The 23,139-nt window shown below is 42.7% G+C and overlaps 1 protein-coding gene across 5 annotated transcripts in view; it reads right to left on the minus strand.

The window, feature by feature from the left end:
* TSNARE1 (t-SNARE domain containing 1) overlaps window positions 1–23,139 on the minus strand; it is a 956,130-nt gene that overhangs the window by 793,669 nt on the left and 139,322 nt on the right. The window lies entirely within an intron of this gene.

The raw sequence follows: 23,139 nt of genomic DNA on the forward strand, positions 1-23,139 counted from the left end.
AGTCAGATTGCAATGGAGACACTGCATGCAAATATCTCACACCCATGCAAATATCTCACACCCATATTCATTGTGGATTTCCTGAAAACTCAAATTGGCTGGGGTTCCCCAGAACAGGTTTGGGAAGCACTGTCATACAGGAGTGGAGGAGTAGCCTAGTGGTTAGTGCAGTGGACTTTGATCCTGGGGAACTGAGTTCGATTCCCAGTGCAGCTCTTGTGACTCTGGGCAAGTCACTTAACCCTCCATTGCCCCTGATACAAAAATAAGTACCTGAATATATGTAAACCGCTTTGAATGTAGTTGCAAAAACCTCAGAAAGGCGGTATATCAAGTGCCATTTCCCTTCCTTTCCTATAAAGCTTGCTTTCTATCTCAGAGTCAAACTTTTCAGGTATTTGAATGTTATCTTTATGTCCTTCCTGTCTCTCCTTTTTTCTAGAGCAGTGTTTTCAATCTTTTTTTCCATTGGGAGACCTGATGGATAATAGTTGCATATGTAACACACTGCATATGTGATCATCATACAATACAATGCAAATACATACTCTGAATGCACAGAAATCTTTCCTCTCCCTCCCCCTCCACGCTGGGTGCAGTGCAAAACTACAATATTTCTCCATACAATTCGTCATAGAGAAAATATTTTGATTCTGGTGATGTGATGTAATGTGATATGATATAATTTTTGTATCCTGCCAACTCCCACTTGAAAAGTGGTTAAAAAGTGGAGGCAAAAAGGAAAAAAAAATTTTGTAATGGTTCCTACCTTGGTTAAAGAAATATTTGATCATAGAAAATGTGTAAATGGCTTTTAGTTAATGAACAAACATCAAACAGTGACTGCCTTACAGTACAGCAGTAGACAATCTACTTTTCAAAAACTTCCAGATTTGAGTTTGACTGAGTCTGAGCCCAAGTGTACTTTTCAGAAGAGCAGATATCCCTCAACAACTTTCTGTATACGTGTCAGAGGAGGAAAGGCCCCCAATGACACACAAGGTTGTCTGTGAAAGTCCCTATGGAGCAGATTACTAAAACAAGTAAGGAAGGCTGCAGGGGGGAGGAGAGGAGAGCAGACAGCAGGAAGACAACAAAGGAGAGGAGGACACGCTGGCGCAGGAAGGACTTCAGAAAAGGGGGAGCCTGAAGGAATTAACTGTGTAAAAAAACTTTTATATAGTGCCCATATACATATAGTGCATGGGAGGTATCGCGGTTTGTAAAACACATAACGCATGTGTTGTGTGTAAAAATACAGTACTGGTTATAGTCCTCGAGAGCATGATCATCAAGAACTCCTTGTCTTACACTTGCTTCCTGCTTTCCGTAACTCAAAAGTCTATTTTTAACTTGTGTACCTTGACTTTTAGGGCTTTACAGGATATTTTATTGAGCTTTTTAAGGGGCAATTTAAACACTATTAGCCTATTCGCTCCTTGAGTCGCACTAAGCCAACTTAAATATACTATCATTAAAGGTTACTTATTTGTCCAGGACAAGAAGTCTGCTTTCTTAGTATCTAGCCCTGCTTTATAGAATTTGATGCCAGAGGTTTGGGGCTGACTAAATCTCTCTTATTTGACTCTCTCTGAACTGTTGCTGCTACTTTACAAGTTATCTCATCTCTATGAGCTGCAAAGTGCCTTGGATGCTGGTACCAAAGTATCTCAGCAGCAAAAAAAAATAAATAAATAAATAAATAAATAAATAACAATTAAAATAATGTTCTCATTTAAAATGTAAAACATATTAAACATATCCAGCAAAACGGAAATATGTTGAAAGCTCCATTAAATTTGGATTTATCATCACAATTAGTACTGATGGAACACAGAAATTTCAGTGCTTCCGGTGTGTGGGAAGGTTCTCTGTAATAAGAGAGAACTGCAAACCTGTAAAAGCATCTGGGAAAAAAATTTACCCTGAAAATGTTGAAACAAGCTGCATATTTTCAAGCAAAAGGCAACTAAATTTATTTGATCTGGCACTTCAACCAAGCTTTATTTTCCCCAATTCAAAAACCCAATTTGAAGGAATCATAAGTACATAAGTATTGCCGTACTGCGACAGACAAAGTCCATCAAGCCCAGAATCCTGTTTCCAACAGTGGCCAATCCAGGTTACAAGCTAGATCCCAAAACAGTACAATACATTTTATGCTGCTTATCCTAGAAATAAGTGGATTTTCTCCAAGTCCATTTCAACAAAGGCTTATGGACTTTTCTTTTAGGAAGCTATCCAAACCTTTTTTATACCCTGCTAAGCTAACTACTTTTACTACATTCTCTGGCAAAGAATTCCAGTGTTTAATTATACATTGAGTGAAGAAATATTTTCTCTGATTTGTTTTAAATTTACTGCTTTGTAGCTTCACTGCATGTCCCCTAATCCTAGTATTTTTAGAAAGAGTAAACAAGTGATTCACATCTACCTGTTCCAGTCCACTCATTATTTTATAGACCTTTAGCATATCTCCCTTCAGCAGTCTTTTCTCTAAGCTGAAGAGCCCTAGCCGCTTTAGCCTTTCCTCATATGGAAGTAGTCCCATCCCCTTTACCATGTTTATTGCCCTTCTCTGTACCTTTTTTTAATTCCGCTAAATCGTTTTTGAGATGCGGTGACCAGAATTGCATACAATACTGTAATAGTTACAGCCCAGGTCACTTTTAAAGGAGCTATATTCTTACTGACCTAAGAAAGTCATAGCAAAACATTATGAATACTGTAACTATAGCCTTTTCCGACATTATTGCATCTCTAGCCATCTGCCAGCACATGGTCTCTCATCACTTTAACTCTGCTATGAATAACCTTGTTAAGACAGAAACAACTTCTAATATACCATAAGAAAAGCTATACCCTTTATGGAGCGCTGCTGGCATATTCCAACCCGATAGAACACTATTTGACTAAATGGGGGGAGGCCCTAGGGGTAACATATACGCCCCCGCAATGGAAGTTAGCACTTCATTTTTTGCTTAAAGTGTCGATTTCTAGTGCCATGATTGAAAGTGGACATAAAGTCTTATACTGCTGGTACTATACTCCCCATCGGCTGGTAAAGATGTTTCGGACAGGATCGGCGACATGCTGGCGACAATGTAATGCAACAGGGGACATGTTCCATATTTGGTGGACTTGCAAACACGCTCAGGCTTACTGGGTAGAGATATTGAAATTTGTACGTGAAGTCACGGGAGTGACATACCCATTAAAAATGGACCACTGTTTGCTGCACTTCAAACCTGAGGGGGTCCAGAACCCAATACATCGATTTGCGGGACAAGTATTTGTGGCGGGCAAGTTGGTTTTGGCAGCAGCATGGAAACAACCGTTGCTTCCTGGCCTCGGAAAAGTCTTGCAGAAGTTGGACTACATCAGTCTGATGTCAAAGCTTACGGCACTGCGGACAGGCCGGTTAATGCAGCATCAGAAAATTTGGAAGCCATATGAACAATGGTTATCCTCGCAGCAGCTCTCTGGACAATAATGAGCATAGAAAGGTTGGGGCAGATCAAGCTGATAGTCTATCGAGAAGGGGGGGAGGGGAGGAGAAGGTAGAAGAGACAGATATGTTTTGGTTAAATGGGTTTGTTCAAGATGATTTGGTTAGCAATTTTGGTGTATTAGTAATGTAGTATACACTGTCAATTATATATTTGAAAATAATAAAATAAATGGTTAAAAAAAAAAGAAAAGCTATACCAAGTCAGAGCGAGGTCCATCAAGCCCAGTATCTTGTCTCCAGCAGCAGTCAATCCAGGTTACAAGTATTCAAAGTTGTTAAATCAAAACAGGATTATGAAAAAATTGCAAGAAGACCTTATGAGACTGGGAGACTGGGCATCCAAATGGCAGATAATGTTAAAGGTAAGCAAGTGCAAGTGTTTGGGGATTTTGCCCAGTACTTGTGACCTGGATCTGCCACTGTTGGAAACAGGATACTGGGCTTGAAATGAGCAATAGCTCTTCCAATCTACCGGGCTAATAATTGTTTATGGACTTTTCCTTCAGTAGCTTGCCCAAACCTCTTTTGAATCTTGCTATGCTAATTGCCCTGACCACACTCTCCAGCAAAACGTTTCAGCACTTAATTATGTACTGTATGACTATGATTTGTTTTAAATTTGAAGGTTATTAGTTTCATGGTGTCTTCTTTTGCTTTGGGGTCTGAAAGGTTAAATCAGTGGTTCCCAAACCTACAAGAAGATCAAAAGCCCCGCGTTGTTCCAAACAGCGCTCTAAATATAGCGCTGGAAAAGCATGGGGCGTTATTGGACCTATGATCAGAGACAATGAAATGCAAATTTAAGCACGCAATTATCTCTGATCATGGGGTAAAAGTGCGGGAGGATTGTGCCTCACTTGTTTGACAGGTCTAGGCTGTCAAAAGCCCAGACCTATCAAACACAGGGGCTGGAGGTCCATGGGACCACCAGACCCCAACTACCCCTGCCCCGAGCAAGGCAAAATGCGGGCTGGAGGTCCAGCGCGCCCCCCCCCCCCCCAACACAGGTTCAGAGAGGGCTGGAGATCCGGTGGGTCTCTAGCACCCCTAACCCCCCGCCCCTCAGCATTTCTAAAAAGTCCCTGGTGACCCAATTCAACCCCCACCCCAGGAGGAATTCTGCTTTGTTTTCAGCAATATAGTAGATACACCTGGAACTTCCTTCTGATCTTATATCATCATACTTAGCATTGCTGAATGCACAGTCAACACTTTTTTCTTTAATGCTTAAAGAAAAAAAAAAACTACACTGTGTCACCTTTAATGAACCAGCTGGCAAAAGAACACACATTAACCTTGCAGAAGTATTTTGGAATAGCTGATGTTGACAGGCTTACTTAGAGCCCCATTTTTCCATTTTCATGCTTATTTATTTTTAACAGAAAAGGGGTCTACAGCAGCTGTAATTCATGATGCAAATTCTGCAATCAAATCTGCTCTCACTCACATCCTACAAACACTGAGCGCATATGTAGTACTAAACTATTTCTAGCTCAGTGCTTCTGTATGGACCACTGGGTTATATCATTACACCACATATGTAAGGTCTCTGTTTCCATTATTCTCTGCAAAAATAGTGTTCTAAGTTGACAATTCTGTGACAACCAGGTATGGTATACTCAGTTCTTTTCCCTTCTATTAACATGTACTTACTGGATGCTTGTATATGCTTACAGTGAATTATATTCCTTTTATCCAATATAAAATTTTATTTGACAAGCAATTTTGATGTTTAGTGTGCAGTATGCACACCATCTGCATTCGTGTAGTCTCTTTTCGGTGTATTCAAACTAGGGGCACACTTAGTTCCAGTTCTCTATCCCACTATCTGCAAAACCTGGAATGATTCTCCATGGGAAGGAACATAGTAACATAGTAGATGACAGCAGATAAATCCATTCTGTCCAACAAGATAAACTCATTGTATGTGATACTTTATCTGTATACCTGACCTTGATTTGTCCTTGCCATTTTCAGGGCACAGACTGTAGAAGTCTGCCCAGCACTGGCTTTGCTTCCCAATTACTGGTGTTGCCACCGAAACTCAGCCAACCTTCTGTGGATCCATTTCTTCTAAAGAGGATTCCTTTGTGTTTATCCCACGGAAGGGATTCTCCACCTCAGGGCCCAAAGCATAATATTACTAATTCAAGAAGGCATGTCACAGATAAGTATGGTATTCCAAATAAAAAGTCTTTACTAAATTCCATGGAGGAACTGCACATCTCTTTCAGATTCACCGGGCATCTCCTCACCACCTGAAGTGCCAGGATGCCCCCAGGAACAGGTAGGGGCATCTCTGGCCAAAGGTCTCGTCTCAGGAAAGGCCCCACTCACAAATGCCCTATAGCCATGATCTGAGAGAAGAGAGTGGAAAGGGAAACTGCAGTCATGCTTCCTGCCCACTGTGGAGCCTGGTAGCAGCTTCTATATACCTTACGGTTTGATCCTATATCACCTGTGTTGCGACAACTGCGCTGGCACAGCAGATCAAATTCAAATTGTTGCTTCTGGTGCATCAGGGTTTATATCATGACTCTCCCTGTTATTTGTGTACTGCTTTCCAGCACTATGTACCATCAAGGGCATTGCGCTCAGCTGATGCTGGTTTACTTGGAATACCGGACCTGAGGCATCTGCAATGACAACTCACTAGAACTAGCACTCTCTGCCTTTTTCATTGAAATCACAACAGAATACTGCATTATTTAAGCAGATTTTGAAGTACTATCTGCTGGCCCATCTTGCTGATTAATAATGCTTTCTGGTGTTCTTTGCTGCTGTTATTTGTGCAGAACTGATGTTACTGCATTGATTAATAGTATGTATTGTTGTATTTTTTTGTTATGTATGTTGTATTCTTACCCACCTTGGATAAAGGAGGGATATAAATAAACATAAACATTACACCTGGTCAGGTGCTGGAGTGGGCAACCTAGGTTCAAAAGGCTATTTCTGGCTGGGGCAGCCCATTATACATTCCCTGTCATCTTTTTTCTAGCTACTGGAGACATGGCATAATGGCTTGGGATGTGTTGTGGCATCTTGGGGGCTGCAGGTTCATGTCCCACTGGTCCTTCTTATAATTCAGGGCACATTGGATCCCTCTCGATTTGACAACCTTCTGGTAGAGCACTTGACATTAAGGAGGAGCTGCTCTGAATGTGTTCACTGAGGGGGCTGTTAATCCGCCTGTTCTTCCCCCTCCAGCGGGGGCACGTCTCTCCAGGGATCCTCCTCCTCAACATCCTCCTGCTAGGTTTGACCCTGTCATGGGGTGAGAGGCACTTCCCACGAGCCAGTGTCCATGACCACCTCCTCCCAGGGCCTCTCAGCTGCAGGCTGGTCTGGGGCTGGCTGCTCCAGGGCAGTCTGTGCATCAGCTGGATGGTGACCCATGTGTTTAAAAGGTTTGCAATTGAGATCAACACATCCTACATGGTTTGCATAGTGGTGCAGCTGGATATCAGAAGACAAAGATAGGGACAGCTGGAGGCTGTTGGTTTTTACCCAGGGGATATCTCTGATCTGTGGTGCCAATCAGATGACATAGAAGGGAACCCCAGAGCCAAGGATATGACAGGTATTTGTCTCCCTACGGACATGCAAGATGGGTCCTGGCCCTACTGGAGGCAATATGCCACTGTGCTGTTGCCTGGCTGGGGTCATTGTCACAGCTCTTGTCAGGGTTGTGGGTCCCTATGTCAATGTTGCCTACAGCTGGCTGGGAGATGGCATGGGACCCTGTTTGATCCTCCCATCCTTCTGGCCACCTTTGCTGGGATCCCCCTTGAGGATGATATTTTACATCCTGCAAAGTGAGAAACCTAGATTTTGGGGCTTCTATGTGTAATATAATCAGGCTTGCTGGCTTGGGGCCCTTACAGATGCCAATGGCTGCACATTACCCCATGACTAATGGGCATGATGTTGGGGTGAGCAGGAGGGGAAGGGAGGGGGTACTCATAGGTGGTAGGTTCCCTAAGGAGGGGTTTGTGTGCCACTATCATGTAGAGTTTTGAAGCGCCCCCAGATTGGGCCTTCAGGGATATTTCAAAGAGCTGCACACCCAAATTTGCACCTCATAATGCTATATACAATCAATGTGAGGTGTAGCCCATGCAAGGCCATCCATTTGGGTTGCAACTTGTGCTTTGACAGCCCTCTGTGGTCAATGTACTGTTTTCCTTGCACGTTCCTTTGTCAGATACATGTGTGACATAGGAGTTAGGACTGTGGCCCCTCAATGCAGGGGATGTGGGTATGGGTCCCTCTGCGGTTCTGTTTACAGTTTTATTTACCCTGCCACAGCTGTGTGTGATATGCTGGCTACCTTTCCTTGGGTCACAGGAGGGTGCTGTCCAACATCCCTTCCCCCTTCCTTTCCATGTCACCTCACATATTCTGTTAGATATGGGTGTTAGGGACACACTATGGTGAGGGTAGCTGCATACTCAGACCTTGATCCAGAACAACAGATGTTATAGTGTTGCTGGAAGGTTGGGATGAGTAATAGGATAAAGCAGGTGTAGGGGTGGGGCAGGATGCTGGCAAGGAGGAGGGAGAGGGTCCAGATAGGTGCAGCACCTCATTTTAGCATTGAATAGTTAGTAGAAGGGGAAGCAGCCCACCATTTGTATGTCTCACAAACTCACAGGGGGATGATCAAAGGTAAATGCAGGCACTAGACGCCACTAGCGCCCAAATTTACCTGTGCACATGATCAGTAGCCTCTAGAGCAGCAAACAACGTGTGCACCAGGGAATACATTAAATGAAATTTAAATGAGCTCATTGGTATTTCCCCCTCATGATCAGAGAACTGTGCTCTGATGCTCCCATGCTCTTACCGCCTTAACCCTATGCCAGCTCAGAGCTGGCGTTAGGGCTAAGGGAACAGCCTCCCCCCTGCTCTAGCAAGGTAGCCCAGGCTGTCATTGACAGCCCCGGAGGACCAGTGGACCCCCAGACCCTCCTCCATCTTGTAAGGCCCCAGGGGTCCAGTAGACCCCCACCCGCAAGTACAAAAGAACACCCTAGTGGTCCAGTGTAACCCAAGACAGGGAGCCCGACCTGAACCACCCACCCTCCCAAAAAGCTTTCCCTGATGGGTTAGTGGTGGATGTGTCCCTCCAACCCAACCCCTCCCCAGTGCCTTGAAAGTTGGAGGAGGGATTAGCACTCCCTCCTCCTCAGCAGGCACCACCTCAAAATGGCAGCACCCTGCCCAGGGGCTTAACTTCCATTTAAGGGAATTTTCTCCCTTATATGGAAGTTAAACCCCGCCCCCATGTATCCCAGGATGCACCAGACAGGGCGCTTCCATTATGCTAGTCCCTCCTCCAACTTTCAAGGTACCAGGAAAGGGATTGAAATGGGGGGATCCCTCCAGCACCACTAGCCCACCAGGAAAAGCTTTTGGGGGAAAGGCAGGTCAGGTCAGGTCAGGCCCCCTATCGCAGGTCACACCGGACCGGTGGTGATGGCCGTGTGGGGGGGGGGGAGCGAGGACCACCAGGGCACTGGTTCCCTGGGGCCAACAGCCCGCGTCCTGGACATGCATTCAAAAATTGTGCTTAATGCAAAACTTTTGAACGCATGTGCCAGACGCCATCCGCCCGCTTTGCTCCCTCATGATGGAAGCTAATAAAGCAACATATAATTTGCATACTATTAGCTTCGATCATGAAGGAGTTAGTTTAGGGTGCTGCTGTAGCGGTAAACTCCAGCGATGGTCCATGCAGCGCCGGAGTTTGGATCATCGGGCTGTCAGATCTCCTATCCACAGAGCTCCCAGACTCAATCTGCCTAGGTATGGGGTCCCAGACTCCATTCTCCCAGGTGCTGAGGTCTTCAAATCAAAGCTGTAGAAGAGGTTCCCTCATAGAGAATCCACAAGTACAGAAGAAAAAAATTTTAAAATATTCACTGACTTCCCATGAAAATAATAACAATAAAAAAATGTAAAACTACAATTTACTAATATTTAGAGCACTTTTCTGCATAGAGAGTAATTTCATATGCAGGTTATTAGCACACTTTTGTTTGCAAAGTACACTAAAATTAGTTCACTGTTCTATTTTCACCTTGATGCCCATTTTATGTGCTCAAACCCTTCTTGAAGCAAAAGCAATTTTAGTGTACTAAAAATGAACAGCAAAACTGAAGCAAATCGGTATAGCTGGTATAATGCATGTTATTACGTCAGTTTATTTACCTGCCTCACTTAGTTTTATCTATCAATACTTTGAAATTCAATGCCTATGCAGAGCACAGAGACAATATTTAGGAACAAGGATAAACAATTGACCTGTAGCATATATCAGACCATAGCTCAGATTATCTACAGTCTACCTCCCACTTAGCATATCAATTTAATCACTTAAGACTGGCTATAACCCTACATATCCTACCCCAGAGGAGCAAAAGCGTCTTGGCACATACTGAACCCATACAGGACCTGACATTTAGTTGGCTTGGCAACAAGAATAACAGACACCAACCACAATGTTTAACTAACTTTTTTTTATATATATTCAGTAGGATATACATTCCTATAAGAGACACTGCATACATCAACATGTCCCATGCTGTTTCATATAGTTTCTAACATGAAACAGTGAAAACCCAAAATAATAATTTTCCTATGTTGTCAATAGTGTACCCTATGGCACAACTGGTACATATATATTGAGCAATAAGTCACACTACTGTCAACATTATTCCCCAAACCAAAAATTTTTTAAAGTCTGAATACAGAAAAGGAAACAAAACTGAACAGACAACTTTGTGATATTCATATGTAAATACTGGCACATGCACTTACTGCAGAAGGACACATTTATCCACTCCTACCCTAGCTGGGATAATATTTAACTATCTCTCTGACCTCATGTGAACCGTTCTTTAAATTAGTCACATTATTCTCTAACTCCTCTTACCTACCTATATGTTCCATCTTTGCTTATACCCCACACTATCTATTAAAATGTTTTACTGTGTATTATTTGAATATTTTTACTGCTGTAATTGCCTATTGCTCATGTTTGATTTATTCCTATTGTACACCTTCTTGAGTGAATTCCTTCAAAAAGGAGTAAATAAATTCTAATAAAAAAATAAATAAACAAACTTTACTTTCTGACCACATACAGCCATACATGAATGAAATAAAAAATCACCATATTGGCACTATACATTTTAATTTAGGGTAACCATGTGGATAATATTGTGACTTGTCCTCATTCCACTCCTTTCCTATAGGGATAGTATCAGGCTGTTCAGTCAAATTTTCAGCCTCATTTTTTCCATCTATAGGCTAAAAATCCATGGATTAGTTATATGTTCACCACTCGCTGGTAAACATATAATTGATTTTGAAAATCAGCCTCATATCTAGTGACAGACATTATAACTAGGTAGTGCATACAAAAAGCCACATCCCAAAGGCTTCAGGGGAACAGTGCTATAAAAATGATTTTATAAACTTCACAGAAAAAACATAATAGATACTCCCAACAGTGGAGTGGAGGAGTAGCCTAGTGGTTAGTGCAGTGGACTTTGATCCTAGGGAACTGGATTCGATTCTCCCTGCAGCTCTTTGTGACTCTGGGCACGTCACTTAATCCTCCATTGCTCCAGGTAAACTGCTTTGATTATAGTTGCAAAAACCTCAGAAAGGCAGTATATCAAGTCCCATTCCCTTTCCCAACAGATTAAAGGTAATGGGATTTGATTATATTACCTATCTGTGGTTTACATGTTTATTATATGCAGATACTTTCTATGTTCCTAGTGGGCTCACCTGGGATAATGTGAGGGTTAAGTGACTTGCCCAAAGTCACAAAAGCTGCAGTGGGAATCGAACCCAGTTCCCCAGGTTTTCTCCCCACTGCATTAACCATTACGCTAAGTTCTCACTAAAGCATCTCGTTTCGCTCTATAAATGTCCACTGATAAACAGGAGTTTTGCATACTTCCTCGACCTTTAGCTCTATGCGGTTTACATTAAAGAGGTCTTTACATGGCCTCGGTTACTACATACTACATGATATAATCCACAAAAAATACACACAACAAATTAGGAATTATCATTCTGACAGATACTTGACAAACAGCCAGGACTTCAAGAGTTTACAGAATCCCTGATTTGTTTCACATCTAATTGTATGTGGTTGAGAATTCCACAAACTAAGAGTAAAGGTATTAAAAAGTTTCTTACTAGACGAGACTAGATGAGTAAACAATGTTTATGGAAGCTCAAATTTGTTTCAATTAAACAACTAGACACAGACTGCCAGCAGCCAATAACAACAGGTACCATAGCAGAAGAAACCAGGGAAAAAAACAAAGAAAAAGGAGTACATTTCAGTGTGCTGTCTTTTCAACTGTCCTTAAGAGCAGGAAGGGAGATTGTACAGTAGTGTCCTTTGTGAGAAACAGAGAGATAATGTGATCAGACATCTTTCAGAGCTGCTACTTTAGTAGTACGTTTTGCTGTATAAGTCAACAAGGAGGCATATTTTCAAAGTACTTAGCCTTCCAAAGTTCCATAGGTTTCTATGGAACTTTGGAAGGCTAAGTGCTTTGAAAATATATATGCCTCAAGGTGCCCAAGATTGAATTGAATGGTACTGTGACAATGGAAACTTGGCATCCTGATGCCGCTGCATGATGCAGGACTTGCACAGAAAATAAAATAAACATGAAAAAGACAGTTTCCAAAGCTGTATTGGCCCTAGAGCAACTTCGAATGTTTGCCGGTTCCAAAACCTTTTATTAGAGCAACATAGGAATTATGCAAAGGATGACGACAAAGTGTATTTCAAGGGTCTCATTTAGAAAGAGATGAGGACACTGTTGGATAATTTTTATGCTGGCCAATAAAGAAATCTCACATCCTGCCAAGAACCCAGCATCTTCTGAGTAAATGATTACAGTGTTCATTTACATCAGGATTCTTAAATATTCTGCTGTAATCCACCTTTAACATATAATTCTATGATCCAAAGGCAAAACAAGAGGCAATGTAAATAAGACCAAATATATATTCAAACAATGCAAGACAAAAATTTTAAAATAAAATAAAAAGCTTTTCCTATGAAATTGCTTTTCAAGGTTTTGATGGGAGGTTTAAAACACGACTTGTACATATCCTGGGAATCATTGTAAGCAGGTAATTATTAATGGCCTAACATCTGTAATCAGCCTTGTGTTTTTCTCCTCCTGGAATTCTAATGGTCCTTTTTTGCACTGTGATATAAAATTAGTAGTTGTCATGGTAACAACCAAGAAAAAAAATACACCAACCATTGTGTTGGAATTCAATGTCATCTGTCATGCCTGCAGGTTACAATTACAGGGCACTGGGCTTTGAATCTCTTCCCCTGAGCTGCTGTTTTGGTCTACAAAATATGACAGAACTCTTTAGAGCTCATTTTTTCCCTACCTGTAGTCTAGCTGATAAGTGTAAAGAGCAAACTGCCCTGCAGCAATCTACTGCTTGTTGTTACTGACCAGTGTTTCCCTCCCTCCACACAGCCTCCTGCTCTAGTGCCTGCTTTTGTCATACACTTCTCAGGGAGAGGATCCTTCTGTAAGTTTGACCATTAAGGCAAACCAATCCCTGCATTTATTTTTTTGAGCACCTCTTTTGGATCACTTACCTTGAGACGAAGTTAAGTGACTAAGGGGTCCTTTTACAGGCGCACTGAAAAATGGTTTGCGGTAGTGTAGGCGCGTGCCGATTCGTTTTTCAGCGTGCCTGTGAAAAAGGCCTTTTTTAAATTTTTGCCGAAAATGGACGTGCGTCAAAATGAAAATTGGCGCACATTCATTTTGGGTCTGAGACCTTACCGCCAGCCATTAACCTAGCAGTAAAGACTCATGCGGTAACCGGACGGTAATGAGCTACATGCGCCCATTGCCACTTGGCGTGCATATCGGACACCCGCCAAAAATGAAATTACTGCAAGAGCCACGCAGTAGTCAAGTGGTAACTCCATTTTGGCGAGCACGCTTACGCGGCTTAGTAAAAGGACTCCTAACTGTCTTGGATCACACTAGCCGTAGAAAATTTTTGTTGTTTTGTTTATTGTTTATATTTGTTTTGGATTTTATTTATTTATTTATTTATCACACTTGTACCCCACATTTTCCTACCTATTTTGCAGGCTCAATATGGCTTACATCAAACCGTAGAGGCACTCGCCAATCCGGTAAATATACAAATACAATATAGTGTAGTGATTTTAGGCTTTATTACTCAACTTTCCAAGCCTGAGTTTAAGGCAAAAGATAGTTTCTCTACCCATGAAGACTTACAGCCTTAGAAGCTGATGTTCAAAAGTTTGCCCTTTTAATTTCGGGAGCTACTAGACAAATTTTTACAATTTAAATTCCCAACCTCCCTCTCCCAGTTAAATTTTTCTTAGACAAGCCACTGCACACAAAATTTACTCTGAAGAAACGAAACAGTTCTGGGTTATTTCAGGAGTATAGTTTCACACAGTACACTCACTGCCGATATTTAATGCTAGTCTGATAAAGACGAGTAACTGAGCAGATAAATAGCTGTCCTAAAAAGTTACCTAGACAAATTTATCCAATTAACTTTAATCAGATAACCTAGTCTAAACTTAAACAACTGGGGGCAGGATCAAAGATAGCTGGCATGCTGTGAGTTTGCGCAGGCTGATCTGATTTCTCTCCTATTATTACCTCGTTCTTTATTCTCTGTTTGATCCTAAGAGGTGGGGGTGGGGAAAAGGGAAGCCTTATCTTGTACCCCCACCCTGAATCAGGCATCGATTCAGCGACATGCAGCAATGAATTCTGGAAGAATTGGAGGTATCTTCACTGCCCACCTGTACAGAGAGAGCTGATGAGGCTTGAGGAGAGTGCATCATTCAGTCTACCAGAATGAATACCTCCGCAGCTGTTGGCATCTAATCCCCCCCCCCCAACAAACCCCAGAAGGGGTGCAAGGAGCACAGGGAACGGCTGCATCATTGGCAGTAGCAAGCTGCCCTTGTGTGATCGGCACCCCAACAGGGGTTGGAACTGTTTCTCCTAGTGCGGAGAGTACCAGACTGGGAGAATAGCCAACAAATATGCCCAGGACAGGAACTGCTTCTCGTAGTAGTACTGCTGCAAGGATTTCTGAGCCAGTGCTTGGATAAACCTACACTGTGGAGGTTGCAGAGATCACTCTTACCTCTATTTGGGAGGTGATAACCATAACAGCATAAGAATAGCCATACTGGGTCAGACAAATGGTCCATCAAGCCCCATAACAGTGGCCAATCCAGGTCACAAGGACCTGGCAGAAACCCAAATAGTGACAACATTCCATGCTACTAATCCCAGGGCAAGCTGTAGCTTCTTCATGTCCCCACACTGACAAAGACTAAGTAACAGGACGGATCAAGTAGAAAAGGTTGTAAAAGCTGTAATGTCTCAGGTTTCTAAAACTGAATCATCTATGGAGGAAAATGTGGGAAAACTTAAAAGTTTACAGGAAGACAAAGTTGTAAAAGAAGGCCAAACCAAGTTGGCTAAGAACTCTATGGACATTCAGTTTAAAGTGGAACATATTAGGAATGCATTGTGTGTCTGTAACTTTAAGGTTTTTGAACTTTCCCAAGGTAAATTTGTTTTAAAAAAATATGTGCAGGAAGTTCTGCAATTGTCCAACGAATCCCTACCTCCAATAAATAAGATCTACTATCTTACTTATAAAAAGAAACATTATGAAATCATCTGGAATAGATCTAAAGGGTGGAATAGATCCTGTTTCCCTGGATAGTTTGAATATCTCTTGAGTTTTTAGAAATTTCTCAGGAATTAGTAGAAACCCATGCAACACTCCTGGTCACCTTCATGTTTGAATTTGATAAAAATGTTATTTTATGTTTGTTTTTCAAAAATTGTGCAACTTTGTAAATGGGCCAAAAACTATGGTGTTTTCCTGATATGGGGAGGGATACTCAGATAAGGTAAACAGATTTAATAGCTCACCGCTCCCGAGTTCAACAAAATGGTGAAGATATTTTTTCTGCATATTCCAGTTAAATGTTTGGTAAAATTTCAAAATGTGAGTTATATTTACTATGACTCAGTGCATTTTAAACAATTTCTTGATAATAAGTTTCCTGTACAGATGGCTACTGATCCTCCTATTGAGAGGTAAACGTAATTCAGGCAAAGGTATAGACAGCATGTTTTGGGGTTTTTTCTTTGATAATTTTGTTTTCTCTTTGATTATTTAGCTCACTGTTAGGAGCCCTTTTAAAAAGCTGTGCTAAAAAGCATCCTGCGCTAGCGGCAGAGGCCGTTTCTGACATACGCTGAAGCCCTTTTTACCGCAGCGGGTAAAAAAGCCAAAAAAAAAAAAAAAAGACAATGACATGCAGTAAGATTGCTCTTACCACATGGTCATGTAGGAGGGACCACTTACTGTCACCCACTGAGGGGTGGTAAGGGCTCCTGCGCTAACCGGGTAGTATGCAGCACTGCCCGATTACTGCTGGATAACCCCCTGCAGAAATACTTTTTGAATATTTCCGCTAGCGCCAGAAATGCCATGCGCTGGGGGTAGAATTACCATTGAGATCCCATGACACAGGCTTTGTCAAAAGCAAACCTCACATGAATCAAAGAACTAGAAGCTGCTCTAGAAATGTTAAGTAGTAGTAGTAGTAGTAGTAGATGGCCTTACCTCCTACACAGTGATGGTATACACTAATTGCACTGAGGTGAACTCTTACAGAGTTTGTCTTGAGACCACACTCGGAGAGATGCAGAAGGTATTCAAGCAGGTTCTGTGTAGGGCACGAAAGAGGATCTAGGGCCCTGCTCTCTCACCAGATGGCAAACTTCCTCCATTTGAAAGTATAACACTTCTTAGTAGAATCTTTCCTAGAAGCCAGCAAAACCTTGAAAACGCCCTCCAGGAGATTCAAGAAAGCAAATTCTATGCTCTCAACACCCAGACTGTGAGAGCCAGAGACTGGAGGTTGGGATGCAGAAGAGATCTCTCACTGTGCATCCCATGAAGGATGCAAAAGGGGCATTAAGGGAAGACAATGGTATCAAAAGAAGTGGGGAACAACAATGGCTCTTCAAAGAGGCTTTGTGAAGCAATTGTGCGAAGTTGAAGATCAGTCTCCCCATAATAGTAAATTGTCCAAGTTGCCTCTTCTCCAGTTCTGCTTGAACATTTTATGAACAAAAAACGTTAGATTGTCCACAGAATGGCCTGCTGAATTCCAATGGGTTACACGGGGTGCAGTTTCAATATTTCTATTAATACAACTGCGGAGTTTAATCATTCTTTTGGTCTTCCCAATATAGAGAAGAAAACACGGGTACTGGATTAAGTCAAGAACCTGTGAAGAATTGCAATTTGATGTGTGGTGCAACTTATATTTTCTCTGCGTTTCTGGATATACAAATAAGTCTATCTCCCAAGCATGCGGGCAGACACTACAGCTGCCGCATTTCTGGTGTCCCAAGCAAGTCTCAACCTTTTAAATTTTGTATTTATGCATTCTACTGTTATATTTATGTTTTATACTATGTCACTGTATTTAATTATTGTTTTAGACTCCTGAGTAAAGAGTTGCACAGGACAGAAATCTAACCCGTCCCTGCTAGAATCTAACCGTCCCCGTCCATCCAAGTGGGGAATCTAACCCGTCCCCATTGCAAGTAATCTCCTCCATCCCAGCTCTCCTGCCCAGCCCCTGCCATGCCGCAGTCACCTTGACCCCCCCCCCCCCCCCCCCCAAGAAAGCCAAATTCTATAAGAAGTAAAAATACTAGTAAAAGTAACATTAATCATTTTCTTGCATACTCTGTTAAGACCAGATAATCCGAAACAAGCGGAGAACTCGAACGCCCCACGGGAGAAAACAGGTATAGGAGAAAGTGGGATGTTTGACCACGGAAAACCAAACACTGAAGGGATTAATTCTTAAAGCAGTTGTTTATTGATGTTAAAAAGGACTCGACACAAACGTTGTGTTTCACCCACTTTCTCCTATACTCTGCTAAGACAGCAGGTGTACAGATCAGCACAGTTTCCAGACCATCCAAATTCCAAAATAAGTAGAGTCAGAAACAACAACAAAGTTTATACCTAATTGTTCAACCACCCTTGATTCACCTTTGGGTTTAAAAAGCAAAACTACGTGTATGTAAGGACTGGATAAATGAATTAAAATAAAGTTTAAAGCAAATGCCCTTATCATGTAATACTTGGTAGCAATAATTAAACAGTGATGGAACATTCACAAAGCAAGCAGCCTGAGGCAACAGATTTATTTTCTACTGAACATATTAACTTTGTATAAACTTGGCAGCTAATAGTGTGCTGAACTGGACAATGTTGGCACACTTAGACTGACACTGGACAAACTGTCTGCATGAGGAAGCCCTACCCTAATTATTCATTACCTCTCTGTGAAAAAGTAGTAATAAAAAAGGCAAGTGCATTTATATAATATACCACTGCAATCCACAAAACAACAGGAGCATGTTCCCACATGCCATCTTTTTCTTTTGATGTAGACACTGGGGGAAAAAAAGGATTTTAAATGCTCCCAGTTTTCAACCTAATTTATGTTTAATCTGGGATATAAATATTATAAATAAGTAAATAGATAGATAGAAACGCTGAATGTTGAGCACCTGATTCTCATCACATGACATCTATTTTAGTGGCCCTTTTACCAGGAGAAAACAAATCTCTGCACAAATATAACAGTGCTCGGGTGTCCCTATAACCAGCTCCTCCAAATGACACACTGATTATGATTTATAACAAATTACTACTCTATCTATTAAAGGTTATTCCATTATTATACTTCCTCTGTGTATATCTGTATGCTGCACAAGCTGGCATATTTGAAAATATAAGTAGATTAAATAAAAATGCCACCAACAATAAAGAACGACATCTTGGATGCAGTGGCTCATAGGTTTGCTAAATTTGTTTTGAGTGTACAGTGATGATGGCTATGTGAGGAAGAGGAAACAGAGACTAATCCAATTGGCTTCAACTTTTTTACATCATCCTGACTGCATCCATCCACCTCCCCTCCAGCCCTGGGTGACGTCCTGGCACATACCTCAAGGCACCATGGCGGTCTAGTGGCTTCTTCTGGACAAGAAAGAACCACACTCTTTCCTGCCTGCTGCTGCAGATCCTCTCGCTGTCTCCACTTTTTTTTAAATGGTTGATGAGACTTCAAGTGGTGGCCTTGCAAGACTTCAGGGATCTTTCCTGCCCCCAAAAATCCACTAGACCACCAGGGTACCTTGAGGTATGTGCCAGGAGGGCATCCAGCGGCACAGGGAGGGAAAGCACTTTCTGGGTCCATCCCTGCTGGATTCCCGAGGATCTAGATCCATCTCCGTGGGATCCCCTCAGACCTGGATGGGATCGCTGCAGGAATCCCACTATCCCCGCTCCTGTGCAGCTATCTACTCCTGAGGCAGACTTCCACATCGAAACATGGCGCCGTGTTGAGTCTTCAATGACCAATAAAGACTATTTCACATAGCTTGTGGTTCCATGGTTTGTCTTTGAAGAGCCATCCTTTGTTCCCCACTCCTTTAGAGATCTACCTTTACCAGAAATGGTTTTCAAGGGTGATGATGTGGAGGAACTGAAAGAAATGTCGGTGAACCTGAAAGACGCACTGAGCCAAATCCACAAAGAGTAGTAAATCACCTGGGTACTGAAAGAACTCGAACATGAAATTGCTGATTTGCTGTTAGTAATCTATACCCTGTCATTAAAACCATCCGTAGCACCTGAAGACTGGAGGTTGCTAGGAAATATGGTAACAGCAGTTAGCGTGTCTGGATTTTAAAAAGGTTTGGACAAATTCCTAGAGGAAAGGTCCAGAGTCTGCATTTGGAGAGACATGGGGAAAACACTGCTTGCCATGGGATTGGCAGCATGGAATGTTGCTACTATTTGGTTTACTGCCAGGTACTTGTAACCTGGATTGGCCACTGATGGAAACAAACAGGGCTGACCCAGTATAGCTATTCTTATGTTCTTATGTAAAACAGTCCAATCTCCATGGTTCTTTAGAGGATAACTCCTGAAGAAGTGAGAACCGTATCTGCCTGGGTCAATAAGGGGTGATGAGAATCATGGTTTTCCAGTCTTGCTTAAGTTTCAGCAAAGCCTTTCCCATTAGAGGGATGGGAGGAATACGCATACAGAAGACCTGTCCCCCAATGAAGGAGGAAGGTATCCAATGCTAGTCTGTTGCGAGACCTGAGCCTGAAACAGTAATGAAGGATTTTGTGATTGTAATGAGTGGCAAAGAGATCCACAGAGGGAGTGAGTGCCCTACTCTCAGAAAATCTTGTGAGCAATGCCCATGCTGAGAGACCACTCATAAGGTTGCAAAAGAAAGGCGTCCCTGACTAGCATTTGGCCGACTTTACTTGGTCCATGTTTTTTCACGACCAAGACTCAAAAAGGTGCCCAAACTGACCAGATGACCACCGAAGGGAATCGGGGATGACCTCCCCTTAACTCCCCCAGTGGTCACCAACCCCCTCCCACCCTTAAAAAAAATTTTAAAAACATTTTTTGCCAGCCTCAAATGTCATACCCAGCTCCATGACAGCAGTATGCAGGTCCCTGGAGCAGTTTTAGTGGGTGCAGTGCACTTAAGGCAGACGGACCCAGGCCCATCCCCCCTACCTGTTATTTTTTTATATAAACATTTTAATATACATAATATTCAAACAAGAATATAATACACCATTTATGAAATATTCATAATCATAATAGAATAATGAGAAGGAAATTAAAACAAAACCTCCATCGACCACAAGTTAAGAGAGAAATGATCCAAGAATTAGGAAAAAAAACATCAAGCTATAGAAATCAAGCTTTTAAACATTTCTATTAACCAAAAGACTGCACCATGCCATATGGGCTCACTCCAAATTGCTATACAGTGTTTCATTCGGGTCTAAAGTTTCACAATAATATTCTCTTTACTTTTTAGAAAAACATCCAACTGACTGGGTTCAAATAATTGATATTGTTTGGTGTGGAGTAAAACCCTACACACACAAGGAAATTTCAGAAGAAAATTTGCTCCCAGGGCTATTGCCCTAGGATGCAAAGCAAGAAATGACTTACGTTGTTATTGTGCTGATAAATGTGAGCCCTTCAAAACCCACCTGAAACCCACTGTACCCACATGTAGGTGCCCCCTTCACCCCTTAGGGCTATGGCAATGGTGTACAGTTGTGGGGAGTGGGGCTGGGGGGGGGGTTGGGGGGCTCAGCACCCTAGGTAAGGGAGCTATGCACCTGGGAGCAATTTGTGAAGTCCACTGCAGTGCCCCCTAGGGTGCCCGGTTGGTGTCCTGGCATGTCAGGGGGACCAGTGCACTACGAATGCTGGCTCCTCCCACGACCAAATGCCTTGGATTTGGTCGTTTTTGAGATGGGCGTCCTCGGTTTCCATTATTGCCAAAAACGGAGGACGACCATCTCTAAGGTCAACCTAAATGTTGAGATTTGGGCGTCCCTGACCGTATTATCGAAACGAAAGATGGATGCCCATCTTGTTTCGATAATAGCGGTTTCCCCGCCCCTTCACAGGGCTGTCCTGCAGGGACACCCTCAGGAAAAATTGGTTCGATTATGCCCCTCCACGTCAAAGATGTCAAAAGCACCCCTGGCCAGAAATTTACAAAAGGTCGCCTGTTTCTTGGCCAACCAGCAAAGTGACTCAGCATGTTCCAGAGGGAGAGTGTCTGCCAAACCAGATATACTGCACACCAAGGACTGCAAATAAAGGCACGTGTAGAGCTGGTGTGATTGAGAATATGGGAGATGAGCATCGAGGCCTGATATATCTTACACCCAAACGAATCCAGTGTCTGGGCTTCTCTGCCTGGGGGAGCCGAGGAAGTCCTTGGAGCTCCTGCTTGCTTAAGTGTGGATTCAACCACCAAGAAACAATAAGGCAACTATGGCCTATCAAATCCAGGTGCACTTTTGGAATCCGATACATGGTGTTAATTTTGTGGGCATAACCGGGACAGAAAGAGGGGACTCCTAATTCTTCACCTAAACATCCCAAATGATTTTGTGAAGAAGGACAGTCACAGCCTCCCTAGGAGATGAATCGTAGTCCAGAACCTCAAATTTCTCAGCCCTGGGCTGAGTTCCATCTCTAACTTAATAGGGAGGGCAGCTGCCATTTCCTTTACAAAAGCAGGGAAGGAGAGATTCTCAGGTGGAGATTTATGCCTCTCCTCTGGAGGAGCGGGGTCTGATGGAATTCCATAGGATTCCACCTCTGAGAAGTACCTTGGATCATCATCAGACTCTCATGAACGATCCAAATCAGAATCAGTGAAATATTCTACATGAGAGGGCTGTGTCCGTGCCTGCCACAGATGAGAGGAACCATGTCCACACCTGTAATAGCGTCAAGATACAAGTTCGCCTCTAGATCCTCCACAGACATCAAGGGGGTACCTTCATGGGCAAGTGTCGACATGGATGCCCCTTGAGGCACCAGTGTCTGTGACCATGCCGCAGACAGAGGTAGAGTCGAGGCTGGTGCAAACGCCCACAGTGCCAATGGTCTCTAAGCATTGAGAAGCCCTGCCAAATGCTCTTGGAGCATGGCCCGGATACATTCAAGGGTCAACATCGGTAAAGGCTGGGATGCCGGTTCGTATATAGCCTGCAGAGTTGCGGATGCCGTAGTGGAAATTGGGTTGCGGTTACCTGGAGACCAGCGCAAAGGCACTTCTTCAATAGATGGGGTGCGCTCCTCTTGGTGCTGATGCTTCTCGGGTACCAAAGTCTTCAATGCTCCTGGCCCCATGCATCGTGGGATCGATTCTTGATTCTTGTGCTTCTTAGCAAACAATGAACATAGTTTAATGGTTATGGTCTGGCCCCAAGCACTGGATACACCAGGAATGGATGTGAGACCCAAGATGGTCCTATTGTACTGGGTACAGTGCTTAAAGCCACTGGAAACCTTAGATGGCATGGATGGGAAAATGGCTGAAGCAAAATCAAATGACTCAATGGTGAGGAAGAAAGGGGCAAGCTCATATGAAAAACATATCGATGCTACCCAGCCGGTGCTCAGGGCTAAGAAGGCCTTCAGATTCAAAAAATATAAAGAAACTTAAAAATGGGGAAAACACTAAGAAAAGGTATAGGAAGCACAACCAAGTCAAAAGGAGAAAATTGTGAATGGAAAAGGACAAACATCCTGCTAGGGAAGGCACCTTATAATTAAAAAAAAATGCACTGAAGAGAACCGCTATCAAACTTGACCTCTCTTTACCACAGATGAAGAAAAATTGTTGATCCCGGACTCGTAACTTCAGATGGAAGGCCACCGGCACATGCTCAGTGGGAGCACTGCCTCAAAATCTTAAATTATAACTACTCGAGGTAGCGTTTCCTGCACCAGGCTCCGAGGATGATGTCACCCACATGCAAGACTAATATGGCCTGCTTGTCCTTAGAGAATCAGTGTTTCACTACAATGGGTTTATATTGATATTTGGGCATATGAGGCGGGTGGAAGATTTTGATAATTCTGCTTCACAATTT

Source organism: Microcaecilia unicolor, chromosome 1 (genome assembly GCF_901765095.1).
Source record: "Microcaecilia unicolor chromosome 1, aMicUni1.1, whole genome shotgun sequence".
Classification (NCBI taxonomy): Eukaryota; Metazoa; Chordata; class Amphibia; order Gymnophiona; family Siphonopidae; genus Microcaecilia; species Microcaecilia unicolor.